At 44.0% G+C, this 13,606-nt stretch overlaps 1 protein-coding gene across 7 annotated transcripts in view; it reads right to left on the reverse strand.

The window, feature by feature from the left end:
* The window catches only part of flt4 (fms related receptor tyrosine kinase 4), a 271,100-nt gene that overhangs the window by 209,421 nt on the left and 48,073 nt on the right, over window positions 1-13,606 (reverse strand). The window contains exon 1 of one of the 7 annotated variants that reach the window (XM_059990710.1): window positions 4,485-5,578. The exons of the other annotated variants lie outside the window; for them this stretch is intronic. The gene's annotated coding sequence lies outside the window, so the exon portion shown is untranslated. Of the gene's footprint in view, window positions 1-4,484; window positions 5,579-13,606 lie in introns of those variants that run through there. 7 annotated transcript variants of the gene reach the window in all.

Below are 13,606 nucleotides of genomic sequence, written 5' to 3' on the forward strand. Positions count from 1 at the left end.
TCACTGTCCATGATCAGTCACCTATTCACGCCTCCTCAGACAGATCACTTCACCCTCTCCCAGCTAGCTCCACTTGTGTCATTTAGTCTCGCTCAATCTCAATCCCATACGGATCGCTGCTTCATTCTCACTGCTGCTCCCCCCCAACCACTTGCAACATCCAACAAGTTTGATTTCTAACTTCTCCCAGTTTGGATGAAAGGTCGTTGACCTGAGTAGTTAGTTCTTCTTTTCTGACTAGTTGAGTGTCTCCAGTATTTCAAACAAAAAAACATGGCCAGCTTCTCAATGATGTCCCAATCCAAATAGTCAGTGACTTCCCACCCCACACTCAGTGACCACAGACAACCCACACCGTATGGACACACCACCCACACCTTATACTCCTCTATGGCTGGCTCTTCACATTCCCTCTGCTATTTCCTGCTCCTCTTGCACACTCGGCAATCTCCAGATTTTTATCTTCTACAACCTATACTCATTTCTGTACCTCACAGCCTTAAAAGCCAGTGACAGTCGCTCTTTACAGGCACTCTCAGGAGCCCACTTTTTGTTAGACAGCAGCTCTCACCTAATACCTCCCAAGACCTTTTGATCAGTTTCAAACTTCAAAGTCACAAAAACAAATTCTGGTTGTGGATTACAGAAGGAATGGAGGCAGGCTAACCCCTATTGACATCAATGGATCTGGGGTTGAGAAGGAGAACAGCTTCAAATTCCTCGGCATCCACATCACCAAGGACCTCACATGATCTGTGCACACCAGCTGTGAGGTGAAAAAGGCACAACAGCGCCTCTTTCACCTCAGATGGTTGAGGAAATTTGGTATGGGCCCCCAAATCCTAAGAACTTACTACAGGGGCACAATTAAGAGCATCCTGACTAGCTGCTTCACTGCCTGGTATGGGAACTGTACCTCCTTTAATCACAGGACGCTGCAAAGAGTGGTACGGACAGCCCAGCGCATCAGTAGTTGTGAACTTCCCATGATTCAGGACATTTACAAGGACAATCTATTCCAGCTGCTAACATCCAGGAAGCGGTACAGCATAAAAGCCAGGACCAACAAGCTCCATGATAGCTTCTTCCACCAGACCATCAGAATGATGAACTCACACTGATTTGAGTGTACTCTATATTACTGTTCTATTTATTATAAATTACTGTGATTGCACATTGCACATTTAGATGAAAATGTAACATAACAATTTTTACTCTTCCTGTATGTGAAGGATGTAAGAAATAAAGTCAATTCAATTCAGTTCAATACTCACTGGTGCATAGTCTTTGTCCATTCTTTATACCTAGTGATCTCCTGCATCCTGTCACATCTTATACTCAACATCTCCTGTTCTTCAGATGTTGATGACTTATAGTCGTAGAGCACACCAGGACAGAAACAGGCTTTTTGGTCCATCCAACCCATTCCAAACTATTAGTCTGCCCAGTCCCACAACCTGCACGCAGACCATAGCCCTCCATATCACTCACATCCATATACTTCCCTAGAAAATTGAAATCAAACCTGCTGGCTGCTCACACCTCACTGGGGCACCACAGTAGTGTAGTGGTTAGCGCTACATTATTACAGCCCGGGTGTAGGAGTTTGGAGTTCAATTCCAACATCCTCTGTAAGAAAGTTTTTATATTCTCCACATGAATGCATGGGTTTCTTCCAGGTGCTCTGGTTTCTCACCACAGTCCAAAGACTTATTGGTTAATAAGTTTATTATCATTGGAAAGAGTCCTGTGATCATGCCAGGATTAAATTGGTGGGTTGCTGGCCAGCTCGACTTGTTGGGCTGGAAGGGCCTGTTCCGTACTGTATCATAATTAAAATAAAGCCATCCCCATCATTGAGCACATTTATAAGGAGAGCTTTCACAAGAAAGCAGCATCCATCATCAAGGACTCTCATCATCCAGGCCATGCTCTCTTCCCATTACCACTGCTGGGCAGGATGTACAGAAGCCTCAGGACACACAACACCAGGTTCAAGAACAGTTCTTACCCCTCAACCATCAGGCTCCTGAACCAGTATGGATAACTTCACTCACCTCAGCTGAAATGATTCCACAATCAGCAGACTAACTTTCAAGGACTCATTACGATTCATGTTCTCTGTATTATTTATTTATATTTGCAGAGTTTGTTTTCTATTGCTCATTGGGTCAATCTCCGCTGAACTCCTTTCATATTTAGCTCATGTCATTAAAAATATCCACAATCCTGCAGGTACAATCTCACCATGGTCTCTCCAAGTCAATTCAGACTTCTTTAACCATTGTGCTTTACACATGTGGGTTCGGATCCCATCCTCATCACCAAAATGTTGCATATTGCTGGAGCAAGAACAACAAACTGAGTAGTACAATTAAATGTGGTTACTGAGACATGTCAGTGATGATACACACTGGACAATGTACAGTGAGGGAGCGACCAGCGGTGCCCACCAAAGCAAAACCACATGGTACTCTTCTTCTGACTTTTAATGGTGGTTGGCAGTCCAATTTAAAGATGCATTACTGTCACCAACTGGACTGGAATGTAGTGTAGAGGGTTGGGAAATAAAACCCTGAGTAGTTCTTTATCAAGTAAGAACTAAATTAGCTCAAAAAAGCCCTGAAGATTGTAAATATTGAAAGACAATATTGTGGATTAAAGTCAGTTCCATAACTAGTAAAGTTTTTAAATGAAAACTGTCAGCCCCCAAAGCTAGTAATACAGCCTGCATTTGCTTTCTTTCAACCATTTATGCTTTACATTGTAAAAGAATGTGTTCAACTATTTCCTTCCCTTCTTGTCTTACCCTTCTCCCATCAATCCAGCAGCTTTATGTATTCTGTAAAAGTTCTCCCCTTATGTCCATTATCTCACAAGTCTTGCCATAATCCTCCAATTCCCCACCAACCCCTTAGCTTCTGATTTGCTCAGTGGAAGGTTTATATCCACAGATGAACAGCCTTTTTTGGCCAAACAATCAACCCACTCATTTCCCTCAACACCTTTATGTGCAGGAACCCGTAAGAAGCATACATGAAGACCAATACTTTGATTAGGAAATAAAGTTTGAAGAGCTTCCAGCATTAAATCCAACCTACTGCTGGAATGATCTGTTTTAAGATCAGTCAAAACAGAAAAAGAATCTCAACAAATTATAACTTCGCAAGGACAGATTTCCTCCACCCAAAATGATGGCAACCAGCTCTGCAGTATATACTGATAAACGGTTAGTAAGAAGTTTCTTAATTGTTACCTGTAATACAGGCAGAAAAACAGCCAAACCAACATTCACTGTTAAATTATCTTTTGATCCATCAGTAAAAATTGTTAACATTTTATAATAATTCTCCTTGACATACAGATGAATCAACAGACTCTTGGGCATATCATGATTCTTGGATTTCATTAAATCATGCAACCTAAAATCAACTAAAGCCATTGAAAATAATAAAAGTGGGGTTACTGAAAAAGCTACAGTGGGACATATTGCATAATGCAGCAAACCCATATTCCTAGTGAGATGAGAACCCGGCCACCCAAAACTAAATACACTCTTCTTGTGATGTTCGCAACAGTCTTCCAACACACTTTTAACAGGATGATCATTTATTTGCCCCACAAATTAATCCAGTATGTTAACAACTTCACCCTCCGCACCTGTAAGGGTAACTGTCTCAGTTCAACCAATAAAGCTGAAACAGGCAACAACCTTACTGCACCACAACACAGTCTTAAAGCCTGTGCTTGTATCACATCCAAACATTTTAAATTTGAAGATGAGGCTGATCCATAAGTGACACAGCCATAATCAAGTGCAGATCTAAGTAAAGAAATATAAAATGGTCAACAGAGACTTTCATGTAGCATCCCAATACCCACATAGACACCTAAGGATACTTAATGAACCTTTACATTTGCCAGTTATCTTACTGATATGCTGCTTCCACGTCAGCTTATTATCCAGCCTCATGCCAAGAAATCTTACCACTGACACTTCTTCAAGAGTTTGACTATGCAATTTCAAATTGAGTGCAGATCTATCGATCCTCTTTGTAAATCATATAACTTGGGTTTTAGCTACAGAAAGCTTAAAACCCCACCTATTTGCCACTGTTCAACCTTATAAATCGCTAATTGCATCCTACATACAATTAAAATGAAATTTTTACCTCTGATCCATAAAACTCCATCAATTGCAGAAAGTGATTTACCCACCCCAGTACCCATCTCAGAGAAAATCATAATATTAAATAATAAAAGATTACAAACACTGCCTTGTGGAGTCCCATTCTCTATCTTATAGAGGCCCGGATATACCTTACCTACCCTTACCTGCATCGACCATTCAAATAAAACACCAAGAAAAACAATTATATAGCCTTCCTCTCACTCCTAACTTCCATAATTTAATCGAAATCCATAGCACATAATATGCTTTTCCTATATCAAAAAATAACTGATATTGCACCTTATTTGTTTACCTGTGCTTTTCTAAGATCATCTTCCAAACATAAAACCGAATCCAATCCGAGTCCTGACGAAGGGTCTCGGCCCGAAACGTCGACAGTGCTTCTCCCTACAGACGCTGCCTGGCCTGCTGTGTCCACCAGCATTTTGTGTGTGTTGTTGACCGAATCCAATGTCATTCTGTCCTTCCGAAATCCGCTCTGCTGAAACACTATATCACCTCTTTTTTCCAAAATATCATTCAACCGCTCCATTACCATACGTTGTATAAGTTTACAGAAATGGGACGTCAGTGTTGTTGGTCTATAACTAGCAGTTTTCGAATCGGCACTACGCACGAGGACGGCCAAACATGACACGCATGCGCACTCGAAACCCGAACGCAGAAAGGTCCTGCCGCGCTAGGAGGCCCAATCGATATACCGCACGATCGATCGATCGACCGCATGCGCACTCGAAAACCGAACGCAGAAAGGTCCTACCGCGCTAGGAGGCCCAATCGATATACCGCACGAGCGATCGATCGTCCGCATGCGCAATCAACCCCTCCGCAATTCAGCAGCACGCACAAAATGCTGGTGAAACTCAGCAATCCTCTTCAATTCATAAAACACGACGCCACGGAAACAAACCATTCAGCCCATCTAGACCATGCTAAACTGATCCCATCGACCCACCCTCCATGCATCCAAACTTCTCTTAAATGACAAAATTGAACCCTCAGCCATCGTTTTCACCGGCAACTTGTTCCACACTCTCACCACCCTCTGAAAAATTTTCCCTCATATTCCCCTTAAGTATTTCCCCTTTCACCCTCAAACCAGTGGTCCCCAACCACTAGGCCACAAAGCATGTGATACCGGGCCGCGCGGAAACGATACGAGTCCGCTGCATCTTTCCTCATTCCCTCTCACGCCCACTGTTGAGGTGATCAGTCGCCTAAACGCAGTGACACCCTCGTGCCAGGGGTCACTGGTAACCGGCCGCCTCGTGCCAGGGGTCACTGGTAACCGGCCGCCTCGTGCCAGGGGTCACTGGTAACCGGCGCCTCGTGCCAGGGGTCACTGGTAACCGGCCGCCTCGTGCCAGGGGTCACTGGTAACCGGCCGCCTCGTGCCAGGGGTCACTGGTAACCGGCGCCTCGTGCCAGGGGTCACTGGTAACCGGCGCCTCGTGCCAGGGGTCACTGGTAACCGGCCGCCTCGTGCTGCCGGCGAGAAGGGCCGTTGCCACCGGCCCGGAGCGCGGACAGATGGGCGCCGCCTCTGAACTTGTTTAGCACACCGAATGTTCGTGGGGAACCCGGTGCTAAAATGTTCGGGCTCAGGGTTTCATAAGCAGCTGCCTCGCTGCGATCTACTGAAAGTCATCCCTCGAGCCAGACTTTTGTCGGCTGTTAGGTCCTGTTGCACTTCTCTCTCCGTCGGTCATTATCTCGGGACTGCGACCGCCGCGGACCTCCTTGTCCTCTCACTGGTCAGTTGCAATGATTTTATATGTTCGTACAAGGAAATATGCGCTGTGTTTAATATTAAGTTCGTTAGATAAACCCCTTTAGAAACGAAATTGAGAGTATTAGCCATTTATAAGTGATTTATAGTTGACTTATCACCTATATTCTGGTCGATATTAACATCCACACTGCTCCCCCCCCCGCAAGAATATTGTCAATATTAAACCAGACCGCTGTGCAAAAAAGGTTGGTGACCCCTGCCTTAAACACCCCCATGTTAATTCCTCAGCCATCAGTGTATAGCTGCTATCTCTTGTCACAAATGTAAGACAAATGAACAGGATTAGACTGTTTGACCCATCGAGTCTGCTCTGCCATCTTAATCGTGGCTGATTTTCTTTTCTCAATCTCATTCTCCTGCCTTCCCCCCATAACCTTTGACACCCTGACCAATCAAGAACCTATACACTTCCACTTTAATGACTTGGCCTCTACAAGCCTCTGTAGGAATGAATTCCACAGATTAACCACCACCCCCCCCACCCCCAAAGAAATTCTTCCCCATCTCTACTCCAAAGGGACATCCTTGTATTATGAGGCTGTGCCCTCTGGTCCTAGACTCCCCCACTATACGATGCATCCTTTCTATATCCAATCTTTCTGGGCCTTTCAAAATTCAATAGGTTTCAACGAGATTCCTCCTCATCCTTCTAAACTCCAGGAAGTTCAGTCCCAGAGCCATCAAGAACTCCTCTTACATTAACCCTTTCATTTGCAGGATTATTCTCATGAACCTCCCCTGGATCCTCTTCTTTTCTTAGATAAAGGGCCCAAAATACTCCAAGTGCAGTCTGATCAATGTCTTTTAAAGCCTCAGCATTACATCCTTGGTTTTATATTCCTGTCCTTTTGAAAGTAATGCTAAAATTGCATTTGCCTTCCTCAGATGATGGAGGAGGTAACAGAGGCAGGGAGGGACAAGTGGCCAACTGTACACTGTCTACTTCAGTTGGAATATATGATGTTCACCTCTCAGTGGTATTGAAAGGTTTCACAAACAAATTTGAACTTATACTCTCTGATGGTGTGTTGTTAATTTCCCGCCAATCACAATTCATATTGAATAACCATTGGCCAGCGAGTATCATGTTTCCTCCTTGCAGGGCATCACTGTCCGATACAGAAATTGTCAAACGTCAGACTGCAAGTCCCTGCAAAGGATGGTGAGGACTCCTGAGAGGATCATTGGGGTCCCTCTTCCACCCATCAGAGGTACTTATTACAGTTAGGTATGCAGGGCCCTTACTATCGTCAGTGATCCCTCCCATCCATCCAACAATCTCTTTGACCCCCCCCCCCCCACCGCCATCAGCAGGAGGTACCGTAGCATCAGGAAAAGGACTGTTAGGCTTCTTCCCCGGGCCATGAGGCTAGTGAACTCCCTGCCGCCATCCAGGTCTCATCACGTATGAAGCAGCAGTAGCATTATACTGTTTACTCTTTAACTTGTGTAATAAATGCCCCTTATTATTTGTTCCTCTAATTCTAGTAATATTACTTTATGTGCTTTATATGTGAGTTATATGTACTGTGTTGTGCACCCTGGTCCAGAGGAACATTGTTTCATTTGGGGTTTAAATGTGTATGGTTGAATGACAATAAACTAAACTTGAACTTGATTAGTGATGGGTTAGGGGCACAGTCTTGAAAGTTCCATTCTGCATTAAATTTAACTGCTCCCCTCAGGGAGGAGGTACAGGAGCCTAAAGGCATACTCAATGTGTCTGAGACTGAGAGGGAAATTGGATCGCCCGTGATGAAATGGCAGAGCAGACTCGAAGGGCCAAATGGCCTAATTCTGCTCCTATATCTTATGGCCTTACGGTATGGAGAGGCCACTGCACAGGCTCAACCAGCTCTGTCTTGGGCACCAGCCTCTCCAGCATCGAGGACAACTTCAAAAAGCAATGCCTAAAGATGGTGTCATCCATCATTGAGGACCACCATCACCCGGGACGTGCCACCATCACCCGGGACGAGCCACCATCATCCGGGACGTGCCACCATCACCCGGGACGTGCCACCATCACCCAGGACATGCTACCATCAGGGGGGAGGTACAAGAGCAGGAGAATCCACACTCAACACTTCAGCAACGGCTTTGTCCCCTCCACTGTCAGATTAATGAATGTTCAATCAACACTGCCTCACTACATTTTTTTCTCTTTTTTCACTATTTATTTAATTTAACTTTTTCAATAATATACTTACTGTAATTTACAGTTTTTAGTATTAGTATTGCAATCTACCACTGCCACACAACAACAGATTTTAAGACATTTGCCACTGATTCTGATTTTCTGTAACCCATTCCACTGTGGTTAGTCCCTGAATAATCATAGAAACATAGAAAATAGGTGCAGGAGTAGGCCATTCGGCTCTTCAAGCCTGCACCGCCATTCTGTATGATCATGGCTGATTATTCAATTCAGAACCCTGAACCTGCTTTCTCTCCATACCCCCGATCCCTTTAGCCACAAGGGCCATATCTAACTTCCTCTTAAATATAGCCAATGAACCGGCCTCAACTGTTTCCTGTGGCAGAGAATTCCACAGATTCACCACTCTCTGTGTGAAGAAGTTTTTCCTCATCTTGGTCCTAAAAGGCTTCCCCTTTATCCTTAAACTGTGACCCCTCGTTCTGGACTTCCCCAACCCAGTGACTCTCTGTACTTTCTCTCTTCTCGCTTGCCAAAGCCCCTTTCACTCACTGTCAGTTCAGTTTGTCACCTTTCCGATCAAACAATGATAATACTATGAATGGTAAGGAAGTAGACGAACTGGGGAACCAAGGAGTACATGGAAAATTGAACACTACAGCTCAATACCATATATAATGATTAACAGGTTTTAATGCATTAAACATTCTAAAACAATATTATAGAATATAGATTATAGAACATTACAGCAGAGTACAGGCCCTTTGGCCCATGATGTTGTGTTGACTTTTAACATATTCTAAGATCAATCTAACCCTTCCCTTCTACATAGCCCTCTATTTTTCAATCATCCATATGCCTAACTGAGAGTTTCTTAAATGCCCCTAATGTATCTGCCTCTACCACTGCCCCTGGCAGGGTGTTCCACACACCCGCCACTCTCTGTGTAAAAAAACACACGTCTATCTCCCCTATACTTTACTCGAATCACCTTAAAATTATGGCCTTGAGTATTATCCATCAGTATGAGTGCACAGTTCATTGAAAGTGGTGGTGGACAGGGTGCTGAAGAAGGTGCTTAGCGCACTAGCCCTCAGCAGCAGGGAACTGAGTACATTATATTGTTGTTAGTGAGTTCACACTTGGATTACTGTGTAGTTTTGATCACCCTGTTATAGCTAAATGTGGTTAAATTGAAAAAGAAACTGCAGAAAAGGTTTACAAGAATATATGCCAGTGCTAGAGGGCCTGAGTTATGGGGAGAAGTTGGCCAGACTGGATCTTTATTCCTTGGTATGTAGGAGAATGATAAGTGACTTTATAGCAACATTTAAAATTATCAGAGGCACAGATAATGTGGATAGTAACAGTCTTTTCCCCAGAGTAGAGGAGTACAAAACTAGGAGACATAGATAAAAGGTACAGTAAATAAAAAGATTATCTTTATTTGTCACATGTACATTGAAACACAGAGTGAAATGTTTGTATCAAAGACCAACATTGTCCCTCCCCACTGATCTCCCCGCTGGCACTTACCCTTGCATGTGGAACAAATGCCACACCTGCCCCTACACCTCCTAGCTCAGTAGCATTCAGGGCCCCAAACAGTCCTTCCAAGTGAGGCAACACTTCACCTGTGAGTCTCCTGGGGTCATCTACTATATCTGGTGCTCCCAGTGTGGCCTCCTGCATATCAGTGAGACCCGATGTAGACTGGGAAACCACTTCACTAAGCACCTATACTCCCATCTGCCAGAAAAAGCAGGTTCTCCTTCCAATGGCCTCCTCTACTGCCGCGACAAGGCCACACTCAGGTTGGAGGAGCAACACCTTATATTCCATCCGGGTAGACTCCAACCTGATGGCACGAACATTGATTTCTGGAACTTTCAGTAATCGCCCCTGCTCCACCATTCCCCGTTCCTGATTCCCTCTCTCACCTTATCTCCTTACCTACCCATCATCTCCCTCTGGTGCTCTCTTCCTTCCTTTCCTTCCCTGGTCCTCTCCTATCAGATTCCCTCTCCTCCAGTTCTTTATCTCTTTCACCAATCAACTTCCCAGCTCTTTACTTCACTGCTCCCCCTCCCAATTTCACTTATCACCAGCACCTTGTACTTCTTCCTCCCCTCCCTCCCCCCAGCTTCTTACTCTGACTTCTCTTTTTTTTCTAGTCCTGATGAAGAGTCTTAGAATGAAACATTGACTGCACTTTTTCTATCGATGCTGCCTGGCCTTCTGAGTTCCTTCAGCATTTTGTGGGTTTTGCTTTGGATTTCCAGCATCTGCAGATATTCTCATGTTTGTCAGTCCAAGTATGTGCGGAGGGTAGTCCACGAGTGTCAGTATGCCTCCAGTGCCAACATAGCATGCCCACCATCTAAGTGTGTGCATGCATACACATCTTTTGCTACTAGCTGGACAAAGGAATTTAAACTGCGCACAAAAGATTGTCATCCTCTACCTTGTTGACATGCTAAGTATATTTCACAATCATACACAATCACATTTCCTTTTCTGGTTTCTGATGCAGACGGTGTTGAAATGTAGAGTTTGCAAAAATTTGTCTGCAGATTTTAGAACTAGCTTATTTATACTGATTTTATTGAAATTATTGATTCTCTATATCGAATTGCAAAGAAGCAAAGGACATTAAGTGCTAAAGAACTGCTAGTTTATATAAAGCAGAATGACTTGATGAAACTATAGAAATTGCTACACCGCAAGCTCGTGAGGTCAGAAACATACAGCTACAAGAAATATTTATGTACAATACAGAAACTGGTGTTATCTGCACGTATTGTCACAATGCAAATGTGGCTGGAGAATTTGCAAGTGGGAAAAAGTAGAGTGATATTTAGAAATCACATAGAAGAGAAAATCTGCAGATGCTGGAAATCTGAACAACAAACAAAATGCTGGGGGAAGTTCTATAGATGCTGCCTGGCCTGCTGAGTTCCTCCCAACATTTTGTGTGATATTTGGAAACTTGACTTTTTAAAGCACCATTTACCAAGCAAGTCACATAAGGACGGTGTGCAGAAGATCTGGTGAGAAAATCTTGCATTACTCGCTGCAGGCCTGCTAGATGTGTTTTGTGAGAGTGTAGATGAACGAGAGCGAAAACGATCAAACCCAGAGGAGATCAAAGTTCTTATTGATGGTTATTTTATTTCTTTTAAACAACAAACTGGACTTGGTAGGTTATTATCCATAGAATTCACTGTGCAGATATTGTCACTGGGCAAAAAAAATGCACAGTACAAGATTTTTGCACACTCTGGTCATTAAAAATCATAAGAAATATTAATGCCCACACTTAACTAACCCTAACCAGTATATCTTTGGAATGGAGCATCCAGAAGAAGCCCATGCAATCATGGTGAGAACTGATGTACAAACTCCTTACAGTCTGAGGTGGGAATCGAACTCTTGTCAGAGATTGCTGGTGCTGTAAAACATTGTGCTAACCACTATGCTACCTTGCCACCCACTGTACTTATGATGGTGCTTTTCAGAACATAGGATGGTCCTGCACTAGACTGTACCAAAGTAATTCAGCTAAATACACCTATTTAAACTAATCCCATGGTCCATATATAGAATTAGAATTAGGTTTCATATCACTGACATATGTTGTGAAATTTATTTTGCAGCAGCAATTCATTGCAATACATAAAATATACTATAAATTACAAGTATAATAATTAAATATAGATAGATAGAATGTGTAAAAAGAGAGCAAAATAGTGAGGTAGTATTCATGGACAATTGAGAAATCTGTTGGTGGAGGGGAAGAAGCTGTGAGCCTCGGGCATATGTGTTCACTATCTGTGCCGATTGGTGATTGCTGATTGAACACTGACGCACCTCAGGGAAGTGTGCTTATCCCACTGCTCTACTCTCTCTATATCCATGACTGTGTGGCTAGGCATAGCTCAAATACCATCTATAAATTTGCTGACGATACAACCATTGTTGGTAGAATCTCAGGTGGTGACGAGAGGGCGTACAGGAGTGAGATATGCCATCTAGTGGAGTGGTGCCACAGTAACAACCTGGCATTCAACGTCAGTAAGACAAAAGAGCTGATTGTGGACTTCAGGAAGGGTAAGATGAAGGAACACATACCAATCCTCATAGAGGGATCAGAAGTGGAGAGTTATAAGTTCCCGGGTGTCAAGATCTCTGAGGATCTAATCTGGTCCCAACATAGCAATGTAGTTATAAAGAAGGCAAGGAAGCAGCTATACTTTATTAGGAGTTTGAAGAGATTTGACATGTCAACAAATACATTCAAAAACTTATATAGATGTACCGTGGAGAGCATTCTGACAGGCTGCATCACTGTCTGGTATGGAGGGGCTACTGCACAGGACCAAAATGAGCTGCAGAGGGTTGTAAATCGGCTCAATCTTGGGCACTAGCCTACAAAGAACCCAGGACATATTTAGGGAGCGGTGTCTCAGAAAGGCAGCGTCCATTATTAAGGACCTCCAGCACCCAGAGCATGCCCTTTTCTCACTGTTACCATCAGGGAGGAGGTTCAGAAGCCTGAAGGCACATGCTCAGTGATTCAGGAACAGCTTCTTCCCCTCTGCCATCTGATTCCTCAATAGACATTGAACCCTTGACACTATCTCACTTTTTTGATATATATTATTTGTTTTTTGCATGATTTTAATCTATTCAATATACATATACTGTAATTGATTTACTTATTATTTTTTCTATATTATGTATTGCATTGAAATGCTGCTGCTAAGATAACAAAGCTGGTGATAAAAACCTGATTCTGAACCTCCTCCGTGATAGTAGCAATAAGAAGAGGGCGTGTCCTGGGCGATGCGGGTCTTTCTGAGTGTGACACACACACAAATTGCTGGAGGACATTAAATGTGTAAATTCCTGTGGGATAACATTGCGTGCACACCCCCACTGGTTTAATGTCACTGCGACACAGACGTCGGGGTGGGGGGCAGAGCTGTGAACAGCGGGGAAGAACCAGGGAGGGGCTGAGGAAACGCTCCTTCGCTGCGAGTTTCTGGGATTTGGAACGCTCTACCTTGATACGGTGGGACCAGCTTCGCACAAAATGCAGGTCGGGCAGCATCGATGGAGTGGAGTAACAGGTCGACATTTCGGGGTGCCTGTTGCCTGACCTGCTGAGTTCCTGCAGTATTGTGTGTGTGTTACTCTGAGTTTGCCGTGCTGAGAGGTGTTAGAACCATCCCGGATTCTGGCCACACTCCGCGGTTCATTCCGTGTGCTCGCTTCCAGCTCTTGCGGAGAGCCGTGTGCGGCGCTGCTTTGACGGGGTTGTTTTCACTCTCATTATCCGACCCCGTCCCTGTCCCTGTCCCTGTGGCGCTCGCTGCAGCTGCCCCGTGCCAACAGCTTGCTGATGTTTGAAGTATTGGATGTCCGGCTCACGGTGTAGGTCACCGGGCCACGGAACAGACCT

Source organism: Hypanus sabinus, chromosome 15 (genome assembly GCF_030144855.1).
Source record: "Hypanus sabinus isolate sHypSab1 chromosome 15, sHypSab1.hap1, whole genome shotgun sequence".
Taxonomy (NCBI): domain Eukaryota; kingdom Metazoa; phylum Chordata; class Chondrichthyes; order Myliobatiformes; family Dasyatidae; genus Hypanus; species Hypanus sabinus.